This window comes from Lissotriton helveticus, chromosome 11, assembly GCF_964261635.1.
Source record: "Lissotriton helveticus chromosome 11, aLisHel1.1, whole genome shotgun sequence".
Lineage (NCBI taxonomy): Eukaryota > Metazoa > Chordata > Amphibia > Caudata > Salamandridae > Lissotriton > Lissotriton helveticus.
This window is the reverse complement of record NC_136072.1, coordinates 171,021,557-171,034,130: the sequence shown is the minus strand read 5'-3', so window position 1 is coordinate 171,034,130 and position 12,574 is coordinate 171,021,557. Positions and strand designations below refer to the sequence as shown.

Sequence of the window (12,574 nt, the reverse complement as noted above, 5' to 3'; positions counted from 1 at the left end):
TGTGCACTGGTCGGTGGCGCTGTTCGGCTCCGTGCGGCGGCATGTACGCTAGAAGTGACTTGCGCAGTGCCTATATAGGCGCCACACCAGCGTGCTGACGTATGTTTCTTTTCGCTATTCTCCACACCAGGATCACAGAGCCACGATGAACACTGACCACTGGTATGGAAAACGAGGACCCTGAAAGAGGGAAAATCTGCGTCTGGTTAAAGTCTCTTCCAGATAAGGCTTTACCGAAGGTAAGTAACTTGTTCATCTCAGACATTTCTAGCCGTAGATTCCTTGCCTTAGAATAGATACCTGAGCAATACCTCCTCGGAGGTGGGTTTGCGAAACAATTTCATACCGAAATGTCCTGCAGGACCAAATGGACAAAGTGCCTGTCCCAACAGACTTGACTGTCCACACAGTAGTGCTTTGCGAATGTGTGCAAGAGGACCACGTTGTTGCCAGGCTAATATCCAGAACCCAGGAATCCGCTTGTTAACACTTATCACAGCCTTGGCTCGGGTGGAAGGAGCACACATGCCCTCAGGGGGGTTGCGTCTTTGTCAATGAATAGCATATTTTAATGCAGAGCCTAATCCATCGAGAGATTGTCCACTTCTACAAAGCCCTTCCCTTCTTCGCTCCGACAAACCCCACAAAGAGTTGATAGCGCACCCAGAACTCTCTAAGTGTGGTAAGGTAGAACAACAGCGCTCTTTTAGGGTCCAGTCGGTGAAGTCAGTACTCTCCAACAGAGGGATGTGGCGAGGCATAAAAAGGATGCAGGGTGATGGACTGGCCTACATGAAATGAAGTGACTACTTTCAGCAGAAAGGAAGCTCTAGTCCATAGGACCAGCTTGTCTGGGTAAAAATTTAGGTATGAAGGCCTGGATGACAAAGCCTGAAGCTCACTGACCCTTCAGGCAGATGTTATTGCCACCAGGAAGGCCCCCTTGATGGTAAGGAGCCTGAGAGGATGGTGGTGCAAGGCTCAAAGGGAGAGCACATCAGGAACATGAGGACTAGATTAAGGTCCCACTGTGGAATGATGAAAGTAGAAGGAGGAAACCGATGTTGAAAACCTTTCAAGAACCTATGCACAAATGGGGGTTTGAAGAGGGATGACTGGTCAGGCAACTGAAGAAAGGCTGATACAGCAGAAATGTAGCCCTTTAAGATGCCCAGAGCCCTGCTAAGAATGCGACATAATAAAGAGAAGGACCTGTGAGAGGGGAGCAGAAGGAAGGGCAACCGGTTTCTCCACACACCATGTCCCAAACTTGCCCCAACGGCAGACCTATACCATTTTAGTGGAGGGACAGCTGGTTGCCAGAATAAGAGTGCAGACTTCGGGTGAAAGGTTGAAAGCTGTCAACTGTTGCAGCTCAATCTCACTGCAAGAAGGAAGAGTTGACTGGGTCGGGTGGAGAATCCTCCCTGCTGCGACAGAAGAACTCCTGAAGGGGCAGCCTGATCAGAGGAGCGCTAGCCATGTTTAATTGCTAGGGATACCAAACTCTCAGAGCCCTGTCTGGAGCCACAGCTATGTCTTGGGACTACAGGAGGCCTAAGCCACTCGAGGTGAAAAGCTTCTCAGAGCAAAGAAATTCCAGCATGCAGAACTGCTGACATTGCACGTTTGGGTGGTGGGGAGCAGATCTAATCAACACTCTCCACACTGATGAAAGAGACCATGCACCACCTCCTGATGGTGACGCCATTCCTGATCCACTAGTTATCTTTAGCGGAGGGTAGGAGCCCCTTTGGACAATTTGAAGCCCTATTGGTCTGTTTGAGACCTCCAGTGGAGCAGGTGATGGTATAACCTGCCTCTCATTGAATGCTCATGATGGGAGGTGGGCAAACTATAAAGTATGGAGGCTGCTGCTGCTGGGTGAGTGGAGAACTGGCCCGACCTGACTGCCCGAACCATGTGGTCTGTGGGTACCACTACCTCGGCCATGCAGAGCCTGGGAAGCTTGCATGCTGCGGTTGCTGGATGGGTATAGAAACTACTGGAAGCCCCTTCCGTGGCCAAGAAAAGAGCAAAATGCGGATTTTGGGAGGCGAGGGTCATGGGAAGGCAGAAGGACCTTGTCATAGCCCTGCTATCCTTAAAGTGCTTCAATGCTGAATCCACCTGGTATCCGAAGTGAAGGGAGCCATCAAAGTGAAGTTTGAACTTTCCCAGAAAAGCCAGTTTTCCTCAACCAGGCGTGGTGCTGTAAGGCCACTGTCAATGAAACAAAAAACAGAAGCGTCTGCATGGGGCCAGGGAAGGTCGAGGTGCTGCAACCGGGCCAGTCCGGATACACCCGTGGAACCAAGGAGTCTGACTTGTGCCGGGTCGAAAGCCACCGTTGTGGAACCAGTAGGGGCCCCTTCCAAACCTGCGGAGCCCATAGGTGCGCAGGTGGGAACTGGCTGCTCCATTATGAGGCGCCTGGCCTCGTAAAACTTCTGGAGTTGAGCGGGGATCACTGTGGCTCCTGGAAACTCGGGGAAGCAGAGCCCACCTGTTAGTCTCATCAGTCAACGTGGGACTAATCCGAGTGGCCAACAGACTTGGAATGCAATGAGGATCTTGGAGTCCTCGACGATCCCTTGTGAACTTTCGCTATGTTGTCGTGATAAACTTCAATTTGACCTTTACACTGTATGCGGTCTCCATGTGTCTCTATCTATCTATCTATCTATATTATATATATATCTATATATATATATCTATATGTACTTCACACTGTCCTTTTATCGAGAGGACGAGGGTGTGATTGTTCTGGGATTATTTGGGCTCGCTGCCCGGTACGGACCGCTGTTACCAGAGGAGGGGTCATAGCGAGGTGTGGCGGCTGCTGCACGAATGATGGAGATTATATATATATATATATATACACATATATACACACAATCCAGGAGTATTGAGTCTTCGATTTTATTCACACAACGCGTTTCGGCGACTTGCCTTGATCACGTGATCAAGGCAAGTCGCCGAAACGCGGTGTGTGAATAAAATCGAAGACTCAATACTCCTGGATTGTGTTTGTGGTTCCTGAGAGCGTACAAGATATTGTTTTCTTTGTTGGATATAATTACCGGTTGCTTCACCGGAGCGTACGCCACTTTTCTATGGGTCACAGCGTTGCGGCAGAACCGACTTTTGTTTGGACATATATATATATATATATATAGCTATACCCATATGCGTATATCTATGGATATACATATATATATTTAAAGTTTGTTTCTCCGTGTCCCTACTTACTCCTTCAAGAAAGGTTTTTGAATTTGAACTTCAGAAAGTGCTCTGGTTTTTGGGGGTGGTACATGCAAGATAGATACTGGTTTGCGCCTCTGAAGAGATGCTGGAACAAACATCAACGGCAGTCTCAGAGCCAGACAAGTCTTCTTTGCATACTGTTCAGTCATTCAAACATCATATTAAGACAGAAAGGGCTGCAGCTGGATTCTGCAGATTCATAAATAAAGGAAGATGAGCGTCCAAATGCAGCATTTCAGTGTGCCCTTTCCAGTGTCCTTTCAAACTCAGGTTGCTATTCTTCCATTCACAAAAGGGTGCTCAAAGCACAGCATGGAATGGATACGTTTAAGTGAGCAGCATCAGCAGGCTCTGGGCCCTCACCTCTCACATTCTCGCCCCTCAAGCGGTTTACGACGGTTTTTAAGGAGTCTAAAGATCGGTCGACTAAGTGGTAAAGATCCAGCAAAAAGTTAGGAGATAAATGAACCAACCACTGAAGATATGTAGGAAATGTTTTGCAGGTCGATGTGACGGGAAATACTGACACTCCAACACTTTAAAAGCAGCCCACCTACAATATCTGCAGTTCATGACATATGCTTAGTTCGCTATGGAAGCTAAAATACTTATGTCAGCAGAAAAAGTGAACAAGCACTAGCAACACCCATAGGAATGGCTCAAAACTGCAAGTGACTTGAGTCACAGATGAGCTTACTAGGGACTCAATAAGTCAATGTACATGCACTGTGTCACTCATACATCCATTCCTCCACCCCCACTGACTCTTTCTTGCATGTAAACACTTAGCCATCCACAATAAACCAGGCACATAAACTCACCAAACATAGGAAAGATAAATTAAAAGAACAAAAGTATAAAAACACGCTGTCACCTAAACTTGAAGGGCATGCACTTACGATACAAAAATAAAATGTAACATAACAGAGGTTGGACATCTTACAATTGTCATCCTTTCTAAGTTCCAATATACCTGCTACACTAAAAAGAAAATGTGGTGGTCATCTTGGAATGACAGAACGAGAACAAATAAAAGATATTCTATGCACAATGGCATTTCAAGATCACTAGCATACATTACAATAGACCCGATTCAGGCGGGAGACTTCCAGATTCTGAAGACAAACATGGATTTGTTTTGGTTATTTTCTGCCTGAAATTGTGTCTCCTTCAATAAAAGTCAATGGGAGAATTATATTCTCGCGATAATTTTTAAAAAATCTTCCATTTTCCTCTTCTAAAATGTTGGCAGGTTTGCACTAGGTAAACCTCTCACTAGGAGGATATCTTCAAATGCTAAACTGTATAGTGTACCACTATTGCACCGATCCAAGGTGCCCAACATGATGCTTACTAACAACTCCGTTTTTGGAGTAGTAAAACAATGATATACAGTGGAAAATACCATTCCAGGATGGCCACCAAATTTACAAACAGTGGCAAGTGGCCCAGAGTAACTATCTGGAAAGCTGCACAAAATGCAAAAAAAGCGAAAAATAAATTAATAAAAACCTGCAAAAGTAAACAAGTATTGGCAAGTCTCGTCTTAGGACCTATTGGCTTTGCAAATGGTTTTAGCCATGCTGCTAATGAATAAGGTAAAAAGCCTATGCAGCCAGCTCCGTAATTTTGTAGGTGCGCACACGCTCGTGCAAAATGAGGTGTATGTTTTCTTTCTCTTTTTTGTTTCCATATCCGAGTTGGGTCAGAAAAACTGAAAACATGAAGGGAAAGAATGGGTAGCGAAAGCAACACTGAGGGCGTAATCACAGAGACCAGGGTAGCAACAGGTGGGTGAGAGGAAGCAAATGGAGAAGCCTATAGGAAACAACATTATGGACGCTGATGGGGGAAGCAACACAACATGTGCGGAGGGGGGGAGCAACACAACATTTGCGGGGAGGGAAGCATACAGACAGCACTGAGGAGGGGGGAAGGGAACGAACAAGAGAGCACAGCGTGGAGTTATAGCGCACCAGTTAATGTCTCCTAGGGCAAATCTGTATAAAAGGGAAATGTAGGTAAGAGAAGTTCGTAGACAAAGTTGTGGAAAATACAATTTTAATAATTACATGAAAAGGATTGTGCTGAGAGAAGTGGACATAGACTGAACGCTAAAAATGCATGCACTCATGGATTGGTGAAGAACAAGTTACTTACCTTTGGTGATGCCTTTACGGGTGTATAGAGTATCTATCTGCGGATTCCTCGCCTTCTGAATATTCCAATGCACCAGCATTCCACGGAAACATTTCTTGACCATTCTCCCACGTCGACAAGGGCATCACAACTCCCATGACTCAGCACGTGGCACCATATGAACTCAACTGAGCCAAAGGAAGCCCTCGTTGGCGTGGTGACATCAGTTTCCACCAATTTCTTTCATGCTTTCGAGGCGAGCGGGTGAAATCAACATAATGAATTGAATTACAGATTCTATACTATAAAATCAAATTTTATATATATATATATATATATATATATATATATATATATATATATATATATATATATCTAGCTCTCTATATATATATATGTATATATATAATATATAAATATATATATATATATATATATATATAGAGAGAGAGAGAAAGAGAGAGAGAGAGAGAGAGAGAGAGCGAGAGAGAGAGAGAGAACGAAAGAGAGACAGAAAGAGAATGAGAATGATAGAGAAAGAGAGAGTGAAATACACAAAATATAAAAATAGACTTCTTTTTGGTATATGCAGACAAGTAACTGGGTGGGGGAGGCAGTGAGGAATCCACAGGAAGATACTGTATCCACAAGAAAAAGCATTACCAAAGGTGCCGGTGATGCCAGTACCGGCGTCGGCGACGTCAGTAACGGCGCTGGTGACTCCGGCACCTGGGTCGCAGAGGCTATCGGGACTGAAGAGTGATGTGATGCAGAGGCAGATTCAGCTGAAGTCAGAGAGGGCGCGACTGGTGCCGGGGATACCTGCTGAATTTCAACTGGCGAAGGAATCACCTTCCTCAGAGCTAGAGTTTTACAAGAAACCTGGGCCATCGGCATAAAGGGCATGCATGAATGGCGCAGGCTGATATTGAGCTGGAAATCCTCCCAAGGAATATGATAGCTGACCCCTGAGGCCTGTAGGCACACCAGATGGAGTCATAGCCCAGCAAAAAATGCTGAACATAGTATTCCCAAAAATTGGAAGGGTCTGCCCCTGAAGCAGAGTAAACTGGTTACTCCTGCTACTGTCAACGTACTGATCTAGTGCTGGAGGTGGATCCTGCTCCACCACTGGCACTAGATCAGTATGTGCAGGCAAAGTCTGTGGCGGCCTCGGAGGCAACGACAGAAAGGCTACTGAGACAGGGGTAACCTCACCTAGATCTTTATGTGTCTTCGGATTTGGATATAGAGACTTTGGAAACTCATCTCCTGAAAAACAACACCAAGAACTATGACGCTGTTTCTTCTTATGCTTTCTCTTTGCTGACTTCAAGGAAGGGGGAGATAGCAACTCGGAGCGAGGACAAGACTTCTGACACCTTCTCCTGTCTTACCTTGGTCATGAAGAGGCTCACCTCTCCCTCCATCAGCACTGTGGGGTTCATCTTCAGGCACTGTGGTCTGAACTCAAATTGCAAAGACAATCATCATGAGGGTCAGTGATTGACATCGGACCCTCTTACTCTCTGCAAGGCTTGAACCCAGATTTCCTAGGTGGAGACAGTCTTCCCAGCGAAACGATTGCAATTCCGGAAAAAATGTCTTAAGACTTCTAACTGTATGGAGAGCCTATGAGAAAACCATTACGTGTCGAATGCTCAGAAAAAAGGGAACTGACGTTAGCACACCAATGATGGGTTCTTATGGTACCAAGGGCATCATGCGGTGCCGCGTGCGGAGCCTTGGGCATTGATATGCCCTTGTGGACGTGGGAGAGCTGTCAAGAAAGGTTTCAGTGGAATGCTGGCGCTCTGAGATGTTCAAAAGGTGAGGAATCCGCAGGCAGATGTATCCATCAGAAAAGTGTGGTTCAAGCTTTTTAAAATGTGACAGTGTTAACAGTACAAAATGAAATGTGCATGTAGAAGTATAGGAAAGACCCTAGATGAAATTGTTTATAAATGATACTGCGCAGGAGGGCAAATGGAAGTGTGAATTTGTATAAAAGTATTGATGCACGGAGTGTAGCGCAAAGCCAAAAAGGTTTTGAAAGTAAAACTTTTATAACGTTATAAAAAGAAATATGCTGGGAGAAATGGGGAAGATGAAGAGAATGAGGTAAACACTTGCACTCGTCAGGGTTAAAATAATATTTTTTCTTCAAAAAGCAGACACTTGTATAAAGCAACAGTGATATATTTTAAGAGGAGTTGGAAGATAAGTGTGTACATTAAGTGGGGATTACATACATACATCTTACATTTGGGCACAGGGAGATTAAGTGACTTGCCAAGGATTACAATGATGAATCTAGCAACACAGCCAGGATTCGTACAGAGGTCCCTAGCTTCCATTACACCACATTTCCTCTCAGATGGTAAACAGGAAGTGCTCCGCAGGAGGGACAAAAATGAGATGGACAGCTTAAAACAAATAAAACCACTGAATAGAAAGCAAGAAAAATATGAGTGACAAAACAAAATAGGAATTGAAAGCAAACAGCAGAACTGCTTTCAAGGTCAGCTATCAACTTGTCCCCAAAAAGTTTTTCGTAAGCAGACAGCTGTGACTAAAACATGTGGTGTTTGTTCCAGTCCTGATACTGAAGCACACTCATATTCTGGCACTGTGCATGTGGGATCAAGAATAGGCCACTACTCACTGAATGTCAAAAAATGAGCTAAAATACTGTTCCATGTAGTAAAGTGTTTGAGTGAAAGCAGAATGTAACTGACACTCGGAGGGAAGGCGGATGGTCAAAAGACATTGTATGTATGTATGCATATGAATGTAGAGTTTAAGAATTTGTGTTTATTACAAGGGCCGTCTGACAAATACAGATGTCAGGTCTAGTAAGGGTTTTCACAGTTCACATCTTCTACCACAAGCGTGAGTCAGAGGAAGAAACCAAAAACAAAATTCTTGCTTACTATAGTAATCTGTTTCTATGTAACGAAATGCTTGTCTCCAGGCAAGTACAAAGTGTAATATTAATCCACCCTTAAAGGCCTCTTGGCTTTAATAAATGACTAGCACAATAATTAAATGAGGCCTACATCCATTGGTGTAATTTCTCATAATAAACAGATCAGTTCTATGGCTTCAGACATACCTTTTCCTAATGAACCAATCGGGCCTATACCTGTTATTATAAGCTCATTACCATAACTAACTCAGGCCTCCTATTTTCAGCATAAGCTTTTCTACAAGGTAACCATCACATATACAGTCATAAAATTAGAAATATGAGCAAAATTTAAAGTGGCAAAATATACAACAGCTAGGGCTTAACAAGGATTTTCACTGGGAAAATCTTCTATTCTCGCAATTGTGTCAGAGTGGTACCAACTCCAGAACCCATGCCTATTATAATCATCTAGGAGAATCCAAGTAACAATATCTGTCCATGGGCTTTACCCCAGCGTAATAATTCACCTTTGAAGGCCTATTGCCTTAAACATTCCTTTAACATATGCTTTTCACAATAAGTAAGTCATGCCACAAAGCAACTTCTGGTGTGCAATCGTAAAATTACACATACAAAATTATAGCACGCAAAACAACATGTAACACCTTATAAAACTGCATAACAAGGATTGTCAAAGTGCAAATCTCCCCCAGGGTGTGTCACAAGAAGTAGCCAACACTAAAGGCCTAGCCTACCCCATGGTAATCTCTGAAATGCTATGTAACAAAATACCTGACTTCAGTCTTCAAATACTAATAATCAACATTTGCAGGACTAAGATCATTGCTATGGCATTGAACATAACACAATACCCCCTGGTTATTATAGTAATATACTAGAACCCATGTAACGCAGTATCTTTCCACAGGCTTTAACACAGTGTAATAACAATCCACCCTTAAAAGTCTATTACAGTTAACATATGCTTTCACAATAAATAAATCAGACAGAACGCTTTATAAATGTTCAAAATAAACAGATAACACATATCAGACATATCCTTTCACAATGAACCAATCAAACATACAAACTTCATCATTAGCTTGTCGCTAAACCAAACTGTGGCCTCTTACATTGCATATAACCAATCAGCATACGCTGTAACAAAATGGCTAGTGTATACAAAATTACAGTTTGCAAAACAATATGCAATCACTCAAAAACAATTTCCACGCTTCAAAACTTGAACACCAGGTGTTTGTGAGAAAGGGTTACCAAATACTTGTCTACTAACCAAAATACTGGTCTACTAGCTTTAACACAGCATACTGGTAATCTACCCTTAAATGCCAAGTAGCTTTAACACGCTTCTCAAGATAAATATGTCAGGCCTACTACTTTTGTCGTGACTTTTCATAATAAACAGATTAAGTTCACGCCTCTACCCTTGTTCAATGACTTGTCACCATAACCAGCTTAGTTCCTCTATGCCTTTCACACAAGGCAAAAATTAGCGCAATACAAGTATTCCTTTTTAGGAGAAGCACTTAACGACTGCCCAATCAAAATGTGAATTCAAAATAATCAACCACTGAACAGGTCTATGCTGCTCTATCAGTTGAGGCCCTCAGAGCTCTTTCTCTGTTGAACACAAAGTCTGGTGACAGCAGCACTGTCAAGCGTGACATTTTAAGGCTCCGATGGTCTGCCTTTGTGCTGTTATGTTGTACTGTATGTTATTATCCAAAGCATCTGATACGTATACTCCACGCAACATGATAGTGACACGTACATTTCATACCTTGGGAACTTTTTTATGTTAAAGAGGTCATTCAACTGAACTGGGAGGTTGAAGGGAAGTTCCACTACAAAGAGCATTAGGAAAGGTAAGAGACTAGGTCTTCTGATGGATACTTCTAACCGCAAATCCCACACCTCAAGAATAGACACCAAAGTAGCACCTCCCAAATGTGGAGTGTCTAGGGAGTGAAGCCAGACCAAAAAGAGAGCAATTCAAGTGACCATTTTATTTGAGCTTGCTCCCTAGGTAGTAGTGCTTCGTGAACGTAATCATCGAGAACAAGCACCCCCCATGTCAACACCGGGGCCTTGAGACAATGGGCTCTCGGGCCTGAGTGGGCTGCTTTTGGCCAGTGCACAGCAGATATTATTTCAGCGGACTATCCACATTTACGGAGTCCTCTTCCACACTGGCATGCTATTGTCTGCAGCCTGGTGCCTGAAGAGGGGATCGTCACCCAATGATAATTGTCTAGTCGAAGTAAAAGCTTATTGCTCTATTTGGATCAAGACGATGGAGCCTCTCCTCTTTCGAAGTATGGTGCTTAGAATGTGGGCAAAGTAGCTGATTGGCCAACAGGAAAGGCTGTCATGATCTTACGGAGGAAAGCTGCTCATGTCCTCAATACTAACTTGTACTGGAAGAAGGCAGCGTTAGGCAGTTAGTGTACCTATAGCACCTGAGTAGCTCACTCACAAGGTGCCCAGAGGATAACATCCACCACCTCAGTTGGCTGGCGCTTTCAATCTCCACATATGGAGGGCTAAGTTGTGGAGATTCGGATGCAGGACACTGTCCTGCCGCTGAGACCGGCAGTCCTCACGAAACAGAAGACTGATTAGAGGGTAAATGCTCAGAAACTGTGTACTACACTCTAACATGGAAGCAAAGCTGCTGTAGTCATATTTGGCAGGTTATGAAGGTAGTAGTCTATTCTTGATATGGGTCACAGACTTGAGTGCAGTTTTCCTTTAGAACTGAATCTAAAGGGCTGTGAACTTTAGCTCTACAAATGTTTTGACTACAAAAGTCCAAGCTGCCAATATTTTAACGTTTCTGCAAGAATGCTGTACATTTTGTGTTTGGACGTTACATCTTTATTCTAATCAGCATGAATGTTATCACGAATGCTTATTGGTACTTGGTAGCGAGTACTTTAAAAATACTGATTTATTGAGGCGAGGGTAGTTATTTAGATATGGTGGAGAAGTGTGGCTCAGTGGTTAGAGGCGGCAGACCCGGAAGCTGAGATCAGTCGTGGACCAGGGTTCGATTCCCCGCCTCGGCGGGTCTCGGGCTCAAAAATTCCACGGACTCGACAATTCTCGCTCCGGTGCCTACTCGACTCACGGGGTCACACTCTGCGACTCTGGGCAATAGCTTGCTTAATCTCCACTACGGCCCCTCGCGGCAGGATGCCTGGCTTTCACCTTGTGAATACCCTGCCGGGGTATCTCTCACAGGGGAATACCAGGACGGGTTCCCTAAGCAAGCGCCTTGAGACCCCTGGGTGAAACGTGCGCTATATAAATCGAAATACATTTACATTTACATTTACAGTTAAATAGGTTAAGATCGCGGCTCAGCTGGAACAATATATACATGACCTCTGCTTCGTATGCTGAAGAGAACTACAGAGATGGAGAAATAGATGACGGACTTCGCCAGGCTCAGGGGCGTAGCTTCCGTGGTGTAGCTGGTGCAGTGCACCAGGGCCCAGAGGTGAGCAGGTTGGGAACATCACACTCTGTACAGGCACAAAGATTTAAACCATGTTTCACTTATTAAACAGCTGATCAACTCAAATGAAGTGGGTATATTCAATGAAGGCCGGCCGGAGCACATGCGGGTGTCACATTTTGCTGCGCATCTTGCAGGAGTCCATGAGGTTTTTGGTTTTAGCCAGACATTCTATCTCATAAGTCCTCATACTGTGTGAGTGTATTTTGCAACTGGCACAGTGTGGTCCTGCTGAGAACTGCTGTAAATATACCACTGGTATTTGCAGACAAATACTAGTCAGGAACTGTACCTCTTAGGAGGTCCTGCTAAATAATATAAACAGTATTTTCGAGGTGCCTAAGAAATTCAAAGATTAGAAGGCGGAGCAGGATTCAGAAGTTGGGTTGAAGTACGCCCCAGATTAGAATTGTGTACAAGAACCCCTTGAGGAGTGGGTTACAGATATGGTAAGTGTTGGGATATACATTAATTCGGTTTTGCCTTAACTGGATGCATTTATAGAGTCTCTAGGATGCGTTGACTTAAGTACTAGTTGGAATCTGTGCATCACAAAAGATTATCTGAATGAAATCTCTTCCATATTAAGCCTTCAATAAGCAATCTAGTGTGTGCTTAGAGCATCATGTGAAAAGATGTTTTCAAGGTACTCCTCCGCTTTATATTTTTACATCGACATTGATGGATAGTTGTTAATCAGTAGGGATAAGAAATCT

The 12,574-nt window shown here is 43.8% G+C and overlaps 1 protein-coding gene across 14 annotated transcripts in view; it reads right to left on the bottom strand.

Moving 5' to 3' along the window:
• The window catches only part of DLG1 (discs large MAGUK scaffold protein 1), a 1,315,748-nt gene that overhangs the window by 488,999 nt on the left and 814,175 nt on the right, over window positions 1–12,574 (bottom strand). The window lies entirely within an intron of this gene.